Genomic DNA, 19,722 nt, shown 5'->3' with positions numbered 1-19,722 from the left:
GGGACACTGCTCTATATCCATAGTCATGTGGTTGTATTCAGTATCATAAATGACTTAGCTTCATATTCCAGATCTTTGAAAAGCACATTACTGTAACCTGAAAATTTGTGAAAATGACATGGTTGACATGGTTATAATAGGTAATAACCCTCCCTTTATGCTCCTCTCTCTTCCTTTCTCCCTACCTCTCTCCCTTTAGGGGAAAACAAAAAAAGAAAATTGCAGTTACCTTTCACAAAAAACCAATGATCAACGATACACTCTCATCCTTCAGTTATTTAAACTTTAACCATTTTATCATTAAAATCTCAGCTGAAAATCAACCAGTTCCTTATAAAGATAACTTTTTTTTCCCTCTTAGTTTATTTTCTTACATTGTTGTTCATTTATTTGTGTGCAGTAATTGGTTTCTGTCCTCAGGTGTTTTCCCACCACCTCCTCACCTATGAACCATCACCATAATCCCTTGTGCTCTTCCCTCCCGTTTTTGTTCCCTCTCCCTCCCCATCTCTTAGAAATATTTTCTGGAAAAGTATTGGTCATACGTAGTTGTGTTCTGTCAGTGTGCTAATTTAAATTAACTAAGCTTAACATTTCAAGCCATGTGTAACACTCAGTTACATAGTATTATTGTCTACTATCTGTATCTTTTATGATTTAAATCTTTGCACATCTACATGTACAAGTGTGATGTTTTTCTATTAAAAAATTAATAAATGTGGCCCTCCCTGGTAGCGCAGCGGATTAAAGCACAGCACTAAGAAACTTAAGCCACTTCTGCATGAGTTCGATCCCCGCCTGCCCCGGAGGTGACCACATGGCGTGGCAGACCTCTCCTGACCTGCCCGCTGCTCTCCTCAGCAGTGTACTTCATTGATCTGCCTGTTCTGCTCTCCACTCTGTTTCTGGTGAATCCTCTCACCCTCCGCATCTCTGGCCTGTACCCCAGTTCTGTATGAATAAATAAATACATCTTTAAAAAAATTAATAAATTCTTTATCAATTTACATGAAGAATTTTTCTTAGATTCCTTTGATATGCCAGGTTCTCTGCTGGTTACTGAAACTAAGAAACACCTAGTTCTAATGTCCTGAGGCTCACAGATTAGAGGCTACAGCTCAGTTATTCATGTTCACTGGTAAAGAATATCAAGATTAGGTAAGTTAAATGGCTTCTTTAGATTCAAGTAGAATGCAAGTCAAAAGTCAGGTCTGTCTGCTCACTGTGATTTCTTTTCCTACAACATTCTTACTCTCTTGTCTGATATGAGTGTTTTAAGCCCAGGAAAAGAAAACCGATATGCTCAGTCCACTTCCTTTCATTCTTGAAATTAAAAACAAAAACAAAAACAAAAACAAAACTTTTTGGTAGCCTCCAGTTCTTCTGATTAAATCTCATTCTTTTCACTCTCAGGTAGCATGCAATAGGCTTTTTAAATGAGTTGGTAGTCAATTCTTGATTGACTTTAACCAGACTTAAACTCTTTTGGGAAGAAAGCTCATCTGGCTTTATGAACAGAGATTTTTCAATTACCTAAGACTATCATATGTGCTCCCAAAATTGTCTTATTTTCTCTAGTATTCTCTGCCTTAGCATATGACAGTGAAGTATTAGCACTCAGGAAAAATAATTGAACATTTTTAACCTCTTAAGTGTAAGAACATTTTTTGAGAGACCCTGGCATACGTGGTGGAAGTATTTTAGTAGAATTTTCCCCTTGACTGGTCCACATTTAAACAGTCTGAAATCAATTCCTTCAGAGTCACTTGTCATTTCTTGTCTTCATTTTAGCAATGTGTGAGGATGTGTGTCAGCCTTCACTTTTACTCAAATTGAAAATAAAATGGCTCAGTTCTTAGCCTTTCTTGTACTGTTGTATAAAAATAAACTAGTTTCTTTCCACACATTTTAGCAAAACTGTCTCCAGGAGAGGTTGGTCACAGTTTTAAGGAGAAGGCAAACAAGTATCATTGCTATATTTGAATTTAGAGAACGTAAGATGTATAAATACCTCAGAGGAGACTAGGGTGTCAAATTTGTAGCTACATAGCACCTTTATATATTGTAAACTTCAAGAATTTGGTACCTCTAATGCCTCTGAGATGTTGAGGTCCTCACACGACAACAATAGTGAGGAGGAGGCATAGGAGGGAGATGGAAGGAAATAGAGTGAGATGGGGGAGGGAGAGGGAAAAGGCCTTGGGGCCAGGTTCTACAATCAGATACTTTTCAGGCCATATTTATACTTCTACATCCTTCCACAGAAGGCAGTACCAGTGAAAGCGTTTCATGCAAGAGCAGTGTCCACCCACTGGATCCAAAGCAGGGCAAGTTTAACAAAATACATCACAATATTATATACATATTACTGCTCTCTTCCTACATATACTTCATATACCTCCTACATATGCTGTGCCTGACTCTCCATGCTGTTAAAGTCTTGGGAGTCTACTGAAGATACTATTTCCAAAGGCTCTTTTGGTTTCTGTCTGTTAGGAAGTGATTTTAAGAGAAATCTGCTGCATCAGTCAAAAAACCCTAACCCAATGTATTTTGGAGACTGCAAAGATAAACCTCTAATTCTCAGGCTAACCTGACTGATCCTACTGGGTTTCTGTTGTGAAGTCTATATTAGTGACTATCAAAGTCACTAATGACCCAAGTCTTCTCCTTCTTGATCTCTTCCACACTCCTGGAATTTCACACTCCTTTTCTCAAATTCTGCATTTCAGATTTACTGGGCTACTTGTAGTTCCCTAAAAATTTTGAATTCCATGATATTTTTGTGGTAACTTTCTCCAGGAAGTTTTCATATGCTCTTTCCTTTGCCTGATTATGCTTATGTTGGTGTCTGCCATCTATCACTTCTATTCTCCTCTCTTTGTCTGAATAATAACTATATATGTTTCAAAATTCAATCTCTGTCCATTTTCTCTGGCCCAACCTGTGTGAGGTACTGCTTAACATGCTCCCATAGCATGGAAACACTCTTGATGAACAATTATTAAGCTGCTTGTTAAATTTTCATCCTTGAATGCACCATAATTTCTTTGTCATTTAATACATTATAGGTTTCCAGTGCTACGTGGTGAGTAACATCTGCATTTAGACAAGTTACTTAAAATAAATTTAAGGGTGACCATTCCTATGTCCCTTCATTGTCAAGTAGTATCTATCAACACTTTCTCTATACAAAGAGCCATTCTAAGAATGGGCAGATGATGAAAAAAAGACAGTAAAGCTCACTGGCTTTATGAGTAGTATTATTTTCTAAATATTTTATTAGAAAACTCATATTGAATCCATTATGTAAAACAACACTAAGAACAAATATACCAAGCAGGAGATATCCAATTACACTTTATGATCATAGTCTCAGTATTAGCAAAAGAAAACATTGTTTCAATTAAAATACTATAAATCTTATTTAAATTTAATACATATTAGAAAAATACAAAACTGAAAAGACCATTGAAGTATATATTTGCTTTTAAATAGACAAGTCTGGTTTTCTATTTAACAAACCAGTTATAAAGTATTTTTAGTAGAAAAAAATGGTTGTTGCTATTCAAAAAAACAAACAAAAAAAAAACCACTACCAAAGACATAGGAATGGTCACCCTTAAATTTATTTTAAGTAACTTGTCTAAATGCAGATGTTACTCACCAAGTAGCACTGGAAACCTATAATGTATTGAATGACAAAGAAATTATGGTGCATTCAAGGATGAAAATTTAACATTTATGGTCTTCATACTTTCTAGAAAAATCCCAAAGTGTGTTTGGAAATTCTGTTAGAATTTCCATCATAATTTAGAAAATTACATTGTAGAGTGTTGGGTCCTTTGCCTGGACAGACCTCCCCACCTCCCCCACAGAATCACATGCACACTTATGTGTGGAAACAGATAGAATGAGCTGTGGGTGCTGGAACAGAAAAACTGGAGGCACAAAGTGTTCCTGCCTTGTGTTTACGTGACTGTTCTTTGACCCCCATGTTATTGTCGCATGTTATTGACGCACTTGCTGAGAGCTTCCGCCTCCCCCCAGCCCCAGGTTCCATGCTGAAGGGTATAAATAGGGAAGGCGAGAAGAATAAAGTGTGCTTTGCTTGCTGACCATGAAGTGTTTTAATCCTGACGTTTTCGCTCAGACCATCTCTGCTGTGGTGCTGGCGGGGCAGTAGAGTGAGGAAACAAGCATTATGAAACATACACATAGAAGACTCTTCCAGGAAAAAGTTGTCATTAAGACTTACCAGAAAGGGAGAGAAATAGAATTTAATGTCAATGCATAATTTTCATCAGGCTAAAATAGATATTTTTCAATTTGGATTTATGAGATCTTATTTAAATTTAAGATGCTGACTGCTTCATGAGGACAAATAACTGGATGTATTTTAAAGTGAACTTATTACTTAAAGGAGTAGCCACACACTTTTAGGTTCCCTGAGGCTTTCTTTGTATCCCCCTATGTGTGTGTATAATTTTTTTATCAAAACTGTTGTAGCCCACCATCAACATTCTTTGTGTTCTTGAAACTGAGAAGCAGCCGCTGAGGGGATCAAGGACTTTTCTGAATAAGCACCTGGGACTTTAATCTGAAATGTTTACAATAGAAGTGTCAGATTCTGAAAGCCTTCTAGATTGTTCTCTATTTGGTGACAATATACTGCACAGGAGGTTAAAAGATTAATAGCAGATAAATCACATTTTAAATATCTTCTAATAAATTGAATCTAAACTTATATCTGGTCCTGAAACACTTAAAGGTGTTCCTTTGAGGACCAAGTAAGTCATAAGGATATATTATTTGCTACAGCCTCACAGCTTTTTTTCCTCCTATATCCCACCCATGGTGGTATAATGTATTGAATACTGATTGAGAAAACAAAGGTAATAGAGCCATTTTAAAACAGGTAGAAGATTAAAAAGTAAATATTTTGACATTTTTAATTTTAAGAACATATCCTATCATTTAGTTCTGAAATTATAAAAATAGTACTTGAGTTCCTATCACAACTGATAGAGCTTTATGCATTAAAAACAGGATTTCTCTGATGTGATGAGAAAGATTTGTAGATGATTATTTTTTTTTTAAGATTTATTTATGCATGTAGAACTGGGGTATAGGCCAGCGGTGCAGGGCCAGTGAGAGGATTCACCAGAGTGGGGAAGAACAGGCTGACTGACAAAGTACACTGCTGAGGGGAGCAGCAGGTGGCTCAGGAGAGGTCTGCCATGCCATGTGGGTGACATCCGGGGCGGGGATGGAATTCATGCTTAAGTGGCTTTAGCTTCTTAATGCTGTGCTTTAACCCACTGCACCACCAGGGAAGTCCCTATTTTGGCTTTTTTTCTATTCACAGGTACATAATATGTAATTTTTCTTACTAAAAATAAAATTTACATTAGTGTATATGCATATATGCCTGAGTATACCATAGTTTATTACAGGTGTGATAAAATATTCTTAAAATGTATTAAATTTCTGGTTTGAATTATTCTTCCTCACTAAAGAAAAAGTGAAGAGAGTACTTATATTACTGGTAATGAGAGAGAACTGCCTGTACTTCAGAGGCAGCTCTATGCTACATTTAGGGGTGTGGCCAAACTTCTGCTCTGCTATCTGTTATTGGCTGCTGGGAGTAAGGGAACAGTCCCAGATATAGGTTAATAAGTGTTACCCAACTGTTATAAATAAACAGAATTTTAAGCATATTACATAAAGTTAACTATATAGCCAGTAGACCTGAAATCAGGTGGTGAACTATCCAACATATCAAATATATACATGAAATACATAGAAAAAAAAGCAAATAGCTTCATTTATTACAAGAAAGAAAATAAGGACTCAACAGAAAACGCAACATTTTGGTTTCTATGCCTATATTATTTTGGATCAGAGACAAAATATTTGATCCCAGTTGTAGAATAAAGTTTCAGACTTGTTAAAAAAAATAATAAAACTGACAACAAGGAAATATTAGGAAATAGTACTTGAGTACCCATCACATCAGTAAGAAAATTAGAACTGCGTCATTACTTATACCAGAAGATGTTGAAGCCAAAGCACAACTTTTAAATGAGATAAAGGAAAGGATATTAAACATTGTGGTCCACATTGAAAATAATTTTTTTTTTTACTAAGAAGCACTGTATTAACATGAAAAAAAATCTACCCCAGGAAATACAAGGCTATTATTTGATGAAATCAGAAGCCCAGAAATACACATATCAGATAAGGCATGTAGTTGTGATAAAGGTCACATTTTAAATCATAAGAACAAAAATTACTTGGTTTATATAATTTCAATAGAACTAGTTCAACATTTGAAAACACAGTTCTCTATGATATATGGCATACAAGTGAAATCCAAATGAATGGAAACTTTAACATAAATATGTAGTAATAGCAGTAGGAGAACAGTAATATAGATTGTAAGTAACCTATATGAATTAAGTAAAAAAAAATTGAAGTTATACATGTAATATATAGCTCATTGGAATTTGAACCTAGGAAAACAATCTATTTTGTGAACCTGTATTTATTGATTGTGGCTAAAAGCATCCTAAGTAATACATATAGGAAGGTAGTTAAGGAAAAAAATTTGGAAGATGAGAGGAAAGGTAAGTAGAAGTAGGAAATGAGTATTTTGAAGGCAAGAAAGCAAAAAGGTTTTATTATTTTTAGCAATAGTATGAAGATTTGGCAGAATTCAACAAGACATGGAGACTTTACAGAAGCTATGCAGGGTGCGAATTCAATGTAGTTACTCTGGTGCTATTGATTTTAGAGTTACAGAAAGATGTACATTACTTTTTGAATATTAACTTTGGGTTTGTCTTTCTGTTAGATGTAGAACCATGCAAGGGGTGACAGCTCAGTTTTATACATGATGAGAAGGTGTTTTCTTTTAAATAATAAGCCCAAACATCTTATAGAGAGTCTATGATTAAATTAGTTTTAGGAAGATACATACACACACATTTTTAGTTTCTTAAAACTTAAAGTACCCTATTTTAGGAAAACAAGAAATCCTAATATAAAAAAAAATTAACCAACCATATCTAAGAAGAAAAAATAGTTATCACTGAAGGAACAGTTGTCTGAGTGGTTTTTAGGTGGAGGTGAGGGCTAGATGTAGGACAACTCTTCCTTGATGATGAGTTGTAAACACTCATTTTCTAGGACCCATGTGCAGAAGATTGCCAAGTCCATAATAGCATTATCATGAAGTCCCATCTTATTTTTCCATTGAGAAAATAGTTGGCCAACTACAAATATACATTTTAATTACTATGATTTTTGCTGTTATTCCATAAAAAGAACAGAAGAATGGATTTCTCCAGAGTATTGGGGAGAGTGGCTAGCATCCTGTAGTAGAATGAAAATGTCTTGAGTCAGAAAAAGGGAACCAACTTTCCCAATGAGATGAAGCAGTTAGAAGGACTTTAGTAGCATGTCCTTGGCTGGCATGCTACAGACTTTTTGGAACTTCTTTTCTACTTTACCTTTTTTTGTTGTTTATTTAAGATTTATTCATGCAGAACTGGGGTATGCAGAAGTGCAGGAGCAGTGAGAGGTTTCACCAGAGACAGAGTGGGGAGCAGAACAGGCTGACTGATGAAGTACACTGCTGAGAGTAGCAGTGGGTGGGTCAGAAGAGGTCTGCGCGCCTTGTGGATCACCTCTGGGGTGGGGATCGAACTCATGTTGAAGAGGCTTTGGCTTCTTAGTGCTGTGCTTTAACCTGCTGTGTGACCAGGGAGGGCCCATCTTTCTACTTTATTTTTAAACCAATGATATTGTTGTGCTCTCAAAATAGTTTCCAATTTCTATTTTAGAATCGCTCTCAGTCTTGAGGAATGATTTTGGTTGGCAATACAGAGTGAAACTTGAATGACCTTAATTTTTGGAAGCAGATTAACAACAACTAGAAGTTAGCCTGGTAAAAAGGTAGATGATAGATTGGATCATATCATATTTTTTTTTTAAAGATTTATTTATTTGTGCATACAGAACTGGGGTACAGGCCAGAGGCTCAGGGGCGGCGAGAGGCTTCACCAGAGACAGAGTGGGGAGCAGAACAGGCAAATGGACGAAGTACACTGCTGAGGGGAGCAGCGGGCAGGTCAGGAGAGGTCTGCCACGCCATGTGGTCACCTCTGGAGCAGGCTGGAATCGAACTCATGCGGAAGCGGCTTTAGATTCTCAGTGCAGTGCTTTAACCCGCTGCGCCACCAGGGAGGGCCGGATCATATCATATTTTAATAAAAGTGAGATATTAATAATGTAAATGGCCAATACTGGTGAGTATTTTCACCCATACCTGTGGTGTTTTGAAAAAATGTAACATCATTAGAATTAACTTAAAATGCTTAAGGTAGCAACTTTCAAGGGAAGCATTACATGGATATATAAGTTCTACTATGTTAAATAGCTGTATAAATATTACTACTTTATAAATTTCACTCCCATAATCCCAAGTTCAATGGATATTGTACTTCTGTTACTTATAAAATATGTGATTTAAGTTTCAAAGAGATCAAAAGTTCTTATTTACAAAGATTTTAAGTGATTTTGACAGGGTAGTAATATTAATTTATAACTAAGAGGCAAGAATAAAGTCATATTTTAAGATATTCCTGATGTCCTAACATAGTTTATTGAATCATGAAGCATTAAAACAACCACGAAGGCACATTTTAGACATTTCTTTAGAAATTGACTGAAAAATGCCCTCTCAAGGTAGAGGTGAGACAAAGATGATTTGTATATTTAATTTATAGCTAGGGCCAAGAAACTATGATTATTGGTGCCATTGACAGATACAATAGATATAGAAATGGACAATCCATATATTTCTCTTTAATAGGAGTTCAAATGTCTCACTAAAATCCAAACTCAGGGCCCTCCCTGGTGGCGCAGCGGGTTAAAGCACAGCACTGAGAATCTAAAGCCGCTTCCTCATGAGTTCGATTCCCGCCTGCCCCCAGAGGTGACCACATGGCGCGGCAGACCTCTCCTGACCCGCCCGCTGCTACCCTCAGCAGTATACTTCGTCAATCTGCCTGTTCTGTTCCCTGCTCTGTCTCTGGTGAAGCCTCTCACTGCCCCTGAGCCTCTGGCCTGTACCCCAGTTCTGTATGCACAAATAAATAAATCTTTAAAAAAAAAAATCCAAACTCAATATCCTTCATCACCTCGCTATTGATCACTTTTTATTATGTGTGCCTAGAATTGTACATAAAACTTTTACTAATGGGTAGTGTCCAGTGGTGTCAACCTTCACAAACTTCCCCGATGAACTAATGTAAATTGTGTTTTGATTTTTCTCATCTACAAAATTAGAATTACATTAAGTAGATTAACAATAATGTTATTAAACTTATATATATGTATACACACACACACACACATATAAAAGTAACATAAATACGCTGTGAACTCACAATGAGTTCCTGATGAGTAAAAATGCTATTTCTAACTTATTTCAGATTCTGTGTTGATTATCTAAACATATCCCTAAGGATCCCAAAGTTAAAGGAAAAAATAAAAGCCTTATTTTGACTCCTCTTATAGGATGTGAAGGTTTTTATTATGGGTCAAGGAGTGATGATTTAATGAAATGTAATTTCAGAAAGGTGCCTCCTGTCTTCAGCTGTTTGTTTTTTGGTCACATAATCAATGCCTTCCTTTACTTTTCCACACATGGCCTTGCAACCTGGCTTACCTTCCCCTGGTGGAGGATATGTTGCTAGCTGATACTTTTGTCCATGTATTAAGAGCCAAAAAAAGCACATGTAAATATGTACCACATTTAAGTGAAAGGTTTGAAAGGGATTTTGTGTCTTGCTTCCCCCTGTCATAAACCAGCCTCTCCTAGACAGGGACCACACTCTACACGGAGTCCAGGAATGAACAGAGCCTGGCACAATTGAGTACTGTCACAGCAGCAATAACAAAACACAGTTTACATGTGTAGTGAAAGAAATTAAATGCTATCTGAGGTAATCTACAGTGCTACGGAAGATAATTGTTACAGCAGCAAAAATGTCCACTTTAGAAAATAACTGCTAAACCTCATGGGTTGCTATAACATAAATGCCTGATATATGTGACAGAGATTTTGCTGGGTATCAGAAGGAAGAGAAACTGTTACTGAGAAATGGAAGCATGTTATACAGTGGCAAAATATTTTATAATGTTTTTGTTTGAGTTGGAAGGCAGTTGATGTACTATAAAGGGCTGTGGCTTTGGGCAAAAAGGTTTCAAAGCAGTACATTACCGGCATGAGTTGGTTGTTTTCAACTGTGTTTGAGAGGGCATGCTAAGAAAGCTAAGGTCAGAAAAGAATTGGTGTATTTGAAAGTAGAGATGAAAGGAATAGATATCACAGCAATTCTGAAACTTGCAGAAATGAAAAATGGAATGGTTTCTCAATCCAATCAGTAAAATGTACAATTAGGAAAGTTTTGTAGACTTCAGTTTCTGGATCCATACCAAATATGGTCATATCGTGCTCCTTAACTTTCTTAAATAGATTAAGGTGGTCTTTCAGTTGGACAGAAAGGCTCTGGTAAAGAAAAAGGCATAAAATTAAATTGAAAGAGAAGACTGTTTAAAAGGAATTGTGGGGTTAGTGATTGCATATGGAGATAATTATAATAAAACAAAATTTAAAAAAATAATTTTTTTAAAAAAGTTTATTGGGAGAATTAACAAGAGCCTAGAAATAAAGAAAACTGACTATTCATGAGATAAGCAAATGCTCCATTCCCTTACTGATAGGAAGCAGACCGAAAATCTCCACTCTGGAAGAGTTTGATGCCCAGAGATGTCACACAGTGACAGTAATTCTAAAAATTGGGGTAGGGGAGACCACTGTGGAAACCCCTTATCGTGAAATAGGAAATTATTTATTTATTGGATTCCTGTTTTGCTCACTGTTGTTCATGGATATTGATTCTATGCTCTGGGAAGTTCTTCCTTTTCATCTATCTTCCTTGGCTTTAATTTCTAAAGAGAGCAATGAATTACTTTTAAATATGACTGCTTTGTTCATGGTGGACTTTTGTCCTCTGCCATAAGATCAAAGTGTAACACATAGGGACTTATTATACAGGGTGGGTTCCAGAAGGAAAAGGTATTGGGAGACCATACCTGACCTGCAGCCCACATATAACATCAGTGAGCAATCAGTATCACTGCTGTATGCCATCTGGTGAAATTCTGGAGTTGTTGGTTGCCTAAAACTGATAAAGGCATATTTTATCTTTCCTTTTAGTCACAACCTTGCTACTACTTTCTTTATAATTTTTTCTACTTTGGAAGTTGGAAAACTTACTCTAAAGGACGAACACATTTTCAAAAGTACAAGATGTATAATATAGAGACACCTTAATTTTTTTAAGATTTACTTATTTATGCATAAAAAAACTGGGGTACAGGTCAAAGGTGCAGTGGTGAGAAGATTAACCAGAGTCAGAGTGGGGGACAGAGCAGGCAGATCGACAAAAGTACACTGCTGAGAGGAGCAGTGGGCGGGTCAAGAGAGGTCTGCCACACCATGTGGGTCACCTCCCTAGCGGGGATCAAACTTGTGCTGCAGTGGCTGCAATAGCTTCATAGTGCTGTGCTTTAATCTGTTGTGCCACCAGGGAAGGTTCCTTCTTAATTCTCAATTCCCACATAATAAATAAGTTTCTTATAAAAGTGATTCAAGTTCACTTGATAAAGAAATATAATCTTAATCATGGGGTAAAAAGAAGGTGAAGAACACCTTAACATAAGGATAAATATATTGAATTGGGACATAATTCTTCACATCATCTTGTACATGACAATAATCAAGGAAAATAACAATTTAAAAGGATAGATAAAAATATTTCTGAATACAGATTTTAAGAAAAGCAGGATTTCTATATTTCATAATGGAGTTTCTGTAATCTAAGGATTTACTTGTGGAATCTAAGGATTCAGTAATTTTCACTGATTATATATTCTTCCCCTCAACTTAACACTTTTATCCCAATAAGATTCTGTCTTATGTATGCTTAGTAGCAGTTTCCATGCCTGGTACACCCAAAAGGTATTTGTTTAATTGAATTGCATCCATAGTAAACACATGAAAAAGTACATAGTTTACCAACCATCACAATTGTTGAAAACCTGTATTTGTACAGACCTCAAGCTAAGAATGATTTTTTTTTTTACATTTTTAAAGTAATGTGAACAAAAAGAAAAGTGCAAGAATATGCAATGGAGACCCTGGAGTACAATATCTTAAGTATTTACTATCTGCCTTCTACTGAAAATGATTGCAAACCCTGGCCTAAATTCAAAGAATATTTCCTGGACTTAGTTCCAAACATAGGAAATGTATGCATTAACATAGAGGATGATGCATATCTTCTTCAGAAAGAATTTCTTGCTGGAAAGTCATTTTTAATCTTTTTTTTTAAAGATTTATTTATTTATGCATACAGAACTGGGGTACAGGCCAGAGGTGCAGGGGCAGTGAGAGGATTCACCAGAGACAGAGTGGGGAGCAGAACATGCAGATAAACGAAGTACACTGCTGAAGGGATCAGTGGACAAGACAGGAGAAGTCTGCTGCTCCCACTCAGAGATTAAACTAGAAATGAAGTGGCCAGGTCTTGGCTTAGCTTCACAGTGCAGTGGTCTGCTGTGCCACCAGGGTGGGCCCATCATTCTTAGTCTAAAAAGGACAAGAATGCACTCTTTTCTCTCTTATAGTCTTTGAGCATTGTAGTGTGGGAATAATGTGTAACGCGGTTTGCTGCTGTCTTGCCAGTGTGAGGGGACATGCTTCATGATAAAAGTGGACACTCTAAGAATTGTAGACTGAAATGCTAAGGAAAACTTTGTCTTAATGATGTTAACCTAAGAATTTCCCAAGCCTAAAAGCTCCTTACTATTACCTTCTTATGAGCAGTAATTTTAATAATTTTCCCTATTTTTGCTTGTCAATTGATTAAAGTTTTATATTTCTTATATTTAAAACATTGTAACAGATACCATAACTGGAATCTAGCTGTAAAACAGAATAAATAGTTAGATATCCTTTGAAATACCTACCTGGCCCTTCCTGGTGGCACAGTGTGTTAGGATGTGGCACTGAAAGCTAATAATAGCCGCTTCAGTGCCAGTATTAGTTCGACTTCCCACAGTGGAGGTGATCCACAGGGCACAGCTGACCTCTCCTGACCTGGCCCGCTGCTCCCCTCAGCAGTGCACCTCATTGATCTGCCTGTTCTGCTCCCTAGTTTGTCTCTGGTGAATCTTTTCACCGCCCCTGCACCTCTGGCCTATACCCCAATTTTGTATGCATAAATAAATCTTTAAAAAAAAAAGAAAAAAAGAAAAATCCCTACCTGGTGTTTATAAACTGCATAGATAATAAAGGAAAATTAGAGAAAAGAGTATTTTGGGTATTTTAATTCTAGGTAGTACCTTGGTATGACTGATTTTACTGTTGTCATAACAGTGATCAAGTAAAAAATAGTCCCAGTAACATTTAGCTATGTTCCCAACAACACAACTTATCATAAAATATAAATTCTAACACTCTGTAACCATGCTTAGAAACAGACATAAAAAAAAATCTTACCATAGTCACAAAAATGACTTAAAACAGTCCGTTCTAAGTATCAGTAACAGCTGTAGACAAATATAATTTACTATTCAAATATAAATTAAGATGACCATTATTCTTGTCTCTACAGAACTCATGTCCTTTTTAAAATTAACTCTATCTAAAAACTCCATAAAAAAAAACCCGATTCCTATTACTGAGTTTTTCTGATTTAATATTTCTTGTGTTCCTCAAAGCTAAGTTATTCTAAAAAAATGTTTTATTGGTGGTCTTGAAGTTCTAGCAGCAATGTGCAAGCATTCCTATTGTCCCACTTTCCCCCACCCCCCCCAACATTTGATGTTGCCTATGTTTGGAATTTAGCTATTCTAGTAGGTATACAGTGGTATACCATATATTAATTCATATAATTTTGTTTATTTTTCATATACTTCTTGTCATCTGTACATTTTATTGTTGATGGGTCTGTTTAGCTTTTTTTTTTTTTAACTATTCAATTGGGTTGTTTAAAGTTCTAAGAGCTCTTTATATACTTTGGAGGCAATTTCTTAGTGTATGTACTAAATCTATGCACCTGATGGTCTTTTGTTTTAGGGCCTTAACAACAGGGAGGAAACTAACTTTCTGAAGAAGGCAGAAGCAAAACAGCAAAATTAAGAAAAAGGATTAAGATTTGGGGTGAAGGAGGGAGGATATTTACTAACATTAAATCATTCTAATAACAACTACAAAAATATGTCATTTCATTATTTACATATTACTATGGAGATCGGCTAGAGTTTATCCCAGGTGATAGATTTTTTGCTTAATGATAATATGCTCTTGATTCTGTCACTAATATCTCTTTATGTCTACTATAGAATTGCAAGAAAATCATTAGAGTATAAAATATCTGTGTAGATTTGATATTGCTATGGCTTTTTATCTTCAAGTTTTCCAACTGAATTTCAAGGAAATTACTAAGTATACTTTTAATTTCCTACATATAATAGGGAAATAAACTTATGGACTCCCCCAAAGGTTGAAATAGGATGCATTTCAATTCATATTTATAAACTGAATAACTGAGAATATATTCTTAAAAATAAATTGTGCTTAGGCTAGAGGAAAGTGAGACATTGTGTCACCAAGTTTTTTTTTTTTTTTTCAGTAATTTTACTTCATCATTGCAGATGATGATAATCTTAAGCAAGTGGTAGGTTTTAGGTTTTTTTTTTTCTCTTTAAGGTTTTAAGAATGCCCTAATTATACTGAGACTAGAAATATACTTAAAGATTGTTTTTTTTAGAAGCTCTAAAACCACAGTCTCTTCCAAGAAATGTAATTTCTTTTTTTTTTTTTTTTGTTGCTTGCCTACTATATATCCTCCCTACCTGACAGTGAATTATCTTTTGTAGTTTCTTAAGAAATTGGCATGTGTCATGTTCTAAGGAGTGTCTAAATAATGGGTCTGTGGGGGGTGTATTTGTAAGCATAGAGTTCAGTTTATTTTCAGAATAATCTTTAGAATTCTGATGGTGGAGATTTATAAATGCATTTTCTTGGCATTCTTTATAAAAACTATTTTTTCATGGTAAAATATTTATAGTAGTTTTTCTAGTTTTGTAGTTTTATACGTATCTTATTGTAATCAATAGTGTGTGGACAGAACTGTCAATCTTTAATAATTCTCAATGTCAGATCTTTAATTCCTATAAGCTCTACGATTTAAAAATTTAGTTACCTTTGACTGCTATTGACTTAATGATTACAATTTTATATCATATTGTTGAAAGATGTCATGTATATTATAGAATAATTTCCATAGTTTTGTGTAGAATATTGACAATTGTCAGGAAAAATAAATTATATAGGAATTCATAGTCCAGAACCCCTGGGGGGAATCTTCTGTAAAAGAGTCATATATAATTGAGTTTTATGATTATATCCAGAGGAGATTTCCATGAGTAAATAAGCATAATTAACCAAACTAGAATTGTTACCTTGTATGTTACCTCTAACTATACATGCTGCAGAAGAGCACCTTTGTTTAAAGTTGTGCAAATGGAAGCATGTATGAAAGAGTATGAATTTTGAAAGTGTCAGTGTATTCTTTCATTTCACTCTTCTGATAATACACTGGATACTTTCATAATTGTTCTTTATAAATATACTCCAAGAGGTAGTACATGAAGCTGTTGCTCCTAGAACCACTTTTCTTCACCCATATATCCTTGGAAAAAGTGACACATTTTGACAATAAGTTATTAATGTGAGTTAATGACTGGAAACAAAGATTTGTCTTTTTTTAAAAAAGATTTACTTATTTATGCTTACAGAACTGGGGAACAGGCTAGAGGTGCAGGGGAGGTGAGAGGATTCACCAGAGCCAGAGTGGAGAGCAGAATAGGTAGATTGACAAATTAGACTGCTGAGGGGAGCAGCAGGTGGCCAGGAGAGGCCTGCCAAGCCATCTGGGTCAGCTACTAGGCTGGGGATCCAGCTTGTGCTTCAATGGCTTCAGAGAGCTTCAAAATGTGGTGTTTTAACCCTTGGGCCACTAGGGAGAGCCAGATATTTGTTATTCTTGTAAAGGTTTATTTTATGCATACGGAACTGGGGTACAGGCCAAAGGTGCACGGGTGGTAAAAGGATTCTCCGGGGACAGAGTGGGGAGAAGAATTGGAAGATGAGGAAGTACACTGCTGAGACAGGATAGAGCAGTGGGCGAGACAGGATAGGTGATCTGCTGGGCCATGTGGATCACCTCCAGCCAAGGCTTGAACTTGCACTGAAGCTTGCACTGCTGTGTTCTAAACCATTGCGCCGCCAGGGAGGGCCTGGTGTTTGTTTTTTCACATATTATCTCATCTTAGTTTTCTGTCTTACCTTTGGGAGTTAGGCATCTTTAACTCCAATTTAGAAACGTGATAATTGAAGTTCAGAGAGATAAGGTGCTAAAGCAGAGTGATTTTAAACGCATCTTTTCTAGGAAGCATGAGACTGAGAATTTGGAGGAAAGTTGATATTGAAAGAGAATAGGAATTTTCTAAGAAAGGGAATGGATGTTGAACTATTGAAATAAAACATGTGCTTATTTTCTCTGTGTAGTCCTTTCCATAGAACCAGGTTTGGGTATCCGGCCAGTTAAGTTTTTTTTTTTCCCCTGAGAACTTTTATCATTCAAATGGTGGTCATAAGAAACAGTACAGTATATTTTCTACAATCTACCTCTTTTGCTTTAGGTAGTCTAAAGTGAGTTCCTGGTATTTGTTAACCAAAAATATTATGCAGAGACTTTTTTTCTATAACTTTCTACATGCAGCCTAATATAAATGTTTTTATTTTCAACTTACCTTGTAGTTTCCAAGATTAAAGGAACCTATAATTTGGATGAATATGAGGCACTGACACTGAAAGCAAGCTAGACCAAAAAGGTGAAATATAACTAGATTATATACCACAATATTTAGCCTAAAAATGAATTTTGCAGAGTTGAAGAGGGCGAGTGGTTTACTTCTTCCTCTCTCAGGAGTCAGTCCCATCTCCATAGCAAGTCGGCTGGCTTTTCTCTGCCTGCTATACCCAAAGCCTGATTAGAAATCTGTGAATACTGTGCTTTTGTATAGTGTAAGTCAGTAAAATTCAAATGCCTGAAAGCTATTTTGAGACTTTAATTAGTTTCTAGTATCATATTTTATATAATTTTAGAAAATAGTTCTTTAAATTTCAGCTGCTTTGAGACAGGGAGGGGGAAAAAAGCATGAGAGAAAATGTTTCATGTGAATAACATCAATCAGAAAATAAATGTGGAAGTATGGGGGGGGGTGTGTGTGATAGGGAGGATTGTGAAGAAATTGCAGACTCCATGCATTTTTTTCTATCACATTTGGTGATTACATTTTTAGCATACTGTGAAGGAAATCAAGCACAAAACACCCATTATGTAAGAAATTTTTTTTCTGTCTAATTCCCCCTGCACCCTGCTGAAAACATACCCATTCATGTTTAATTCCACACAATCAAAATACAGTCCATTTTGAATGGGAAAAGTTTAAGTAACCAGTAACCTATTTATTTTTTATAACCCCTTCTGCTTCCTTATAAATACCTCTAATGAAGATATAACTAGCACAATACAGTTAAAAAAAATTAAACATCTCAGTAAATAGGTTCAAAGAGTCATTTTAACAGCTTTAAACTTTTAAAAACATTTGGTATTCTTAGATGTTAGTATATTTAAACAAACTGAAGTTTTTCTCTGAAAATTTCTTTTTTGATTTTGCTTAGTAGAAAATATTCTCCCCGATCAAATAATCCATTTAGATAAAAAGGAATATTTTGCTGGTTTTTAAAATTTGGAGAAAGTGAGGTGCAGGATGCTAAGGACTTTTTGTTCTAGAGTTCCAGGTAATCATCCCTTCAGTCGGGGGGCCTCACTGCATTTTATTTATTAAAAATTTGATAACTTTAATAAAGTTCCTACTGTCTTATACTGTGCATCATTTAAACTCTGTAAGACAGTAAGCCCAATTGTTTCCAAATTTATAGACAAAGAAAAAGTATTTCATAAAGGGTACATTAAATTTAAGAACAGTCAACAAAAGGAACAAAAGTTCCTTTTACATTGAAATCAAGGAAATACTAGAATTATTTTTACTTGACTGTAGTATTATTCAAACTGTTAATACTATTAGCATAGGTGAAAATCTTAAATGCTTAAATTATATGTATAAAGCTATTCATGTGATGTGTTAATGCCCTCTGAAGTCCATATTGTCTCATCTGAACTGCATATTCTAACCAAAAGGAGCTCCAGATAGCACAGTTTATCCCATTTATTAAACAACAATACCTCAAAGTAAATCCAAAAGCTCTACTATGCAATAGTAATTTCAGTTCTGTCTTGTCCTGGTGCCTTTTAGCTGTTTGCTTTAGTTACTCTTTTCAACATTTCATTGATAAGTTCTCTGGATGAAAGAACAGAGAAAGAACTAACAATTCAAGATGTCCTAATGTGATTACTCCATAGCTTACTTTGTTTAAAAGAGAAAAATAATTATTAGAAAGTTTCTTGTATTTTCCTGGAGTTTTGGATACATGTTACAATGAATATTTTAATCTATACAAAATATTTTATGAACCCATCATTGACTGATTAGTATTAAAGTACTGCAGAGAATGTAAGAAAACTATAAAAACTTTATAGTCTCTACCTGAGTTTATAAACTACTAATAAAAATAACTTGAGGCTAGTTGACATGAGGCTTTAGTATTAGATTGTATCATTTGATAATTGAGATGTATTATTCATTTATTGTGCCCTTGATAACTTGTATAGAGCACATGATAAAGCCAGGAGTTACTGCTCTTCTTGATATTGCACTGAGGGTTGGAGAAGATATGTAATAGAACATGTAATTAGATATTGGTGAGTATTATGAAAGAAACAAACTAAGGAAACAAGGTGCTGCTGGGCTGTGGGAAGAGTGTCACTGTGTCTTGTTGGCCAGGGAGACCTAACAGATTCCTTGAAAAGGAAACTTTCAGGTATCTCAGGTCATTACCGAAGAACAGAGCAGACTCAAAGGTATTCAAGATGACTAAAATAGTGTCACAATAGGTAGGCTATCTGATATCATTTATGCAATATTGGCTTGATCTCTGAATCTGAGCAGAGGAAGGCATGAACTTACTGGTTTGCTAGTCACTCTAGGTACTCCAGCAAAAATGGACAGTAGTTGGGCAAAGGGGACACTAGACCAGGGAAGGCACATAAAGAGTTACTGAAATAATCCCATCTGGATAAAGTGAGCATCTAGAGTAACAATAGCAATACTGAGAAATGGTTGGATTGGGATATATATACACACATATATATACATACATACATATATATATATAAATACACACACACACACACATATATATATACACAAACATACATATATATATATTTTTTAAAGTTTTATTTATGCATACAGAACTGGGATACAAACCAGAGGTGCAGGGGCAGTAAGAGGCTTCACCAGAGACAGACTGGGGTGCAGAACAGGCAGATCGATGAAGTACACTGCTGAAGGGAGTAGCAGGCATGTCAGGAGAGGTCTGCTGTGCCATGT

The sequence above is a fragment of the Condylura cristata genome, unplaced genomic scaffold, assembly GCF_000260355.1.
Source record: "Condylura cristata isolate star-nosed mole 26May11 unplaced genomic scaffold, ConCri1.0 scaffold00002, whole genome shotgun sequence".
Classification (NCBI taxonomy): Eukaryota; Metazoa; Chordata; class Mammalia; order Eulipotyphla; family Talpidae; genus Condylura; species Condylura cristata.
This window is presented reverse-complemented; position numbering follows the sequence as displayed.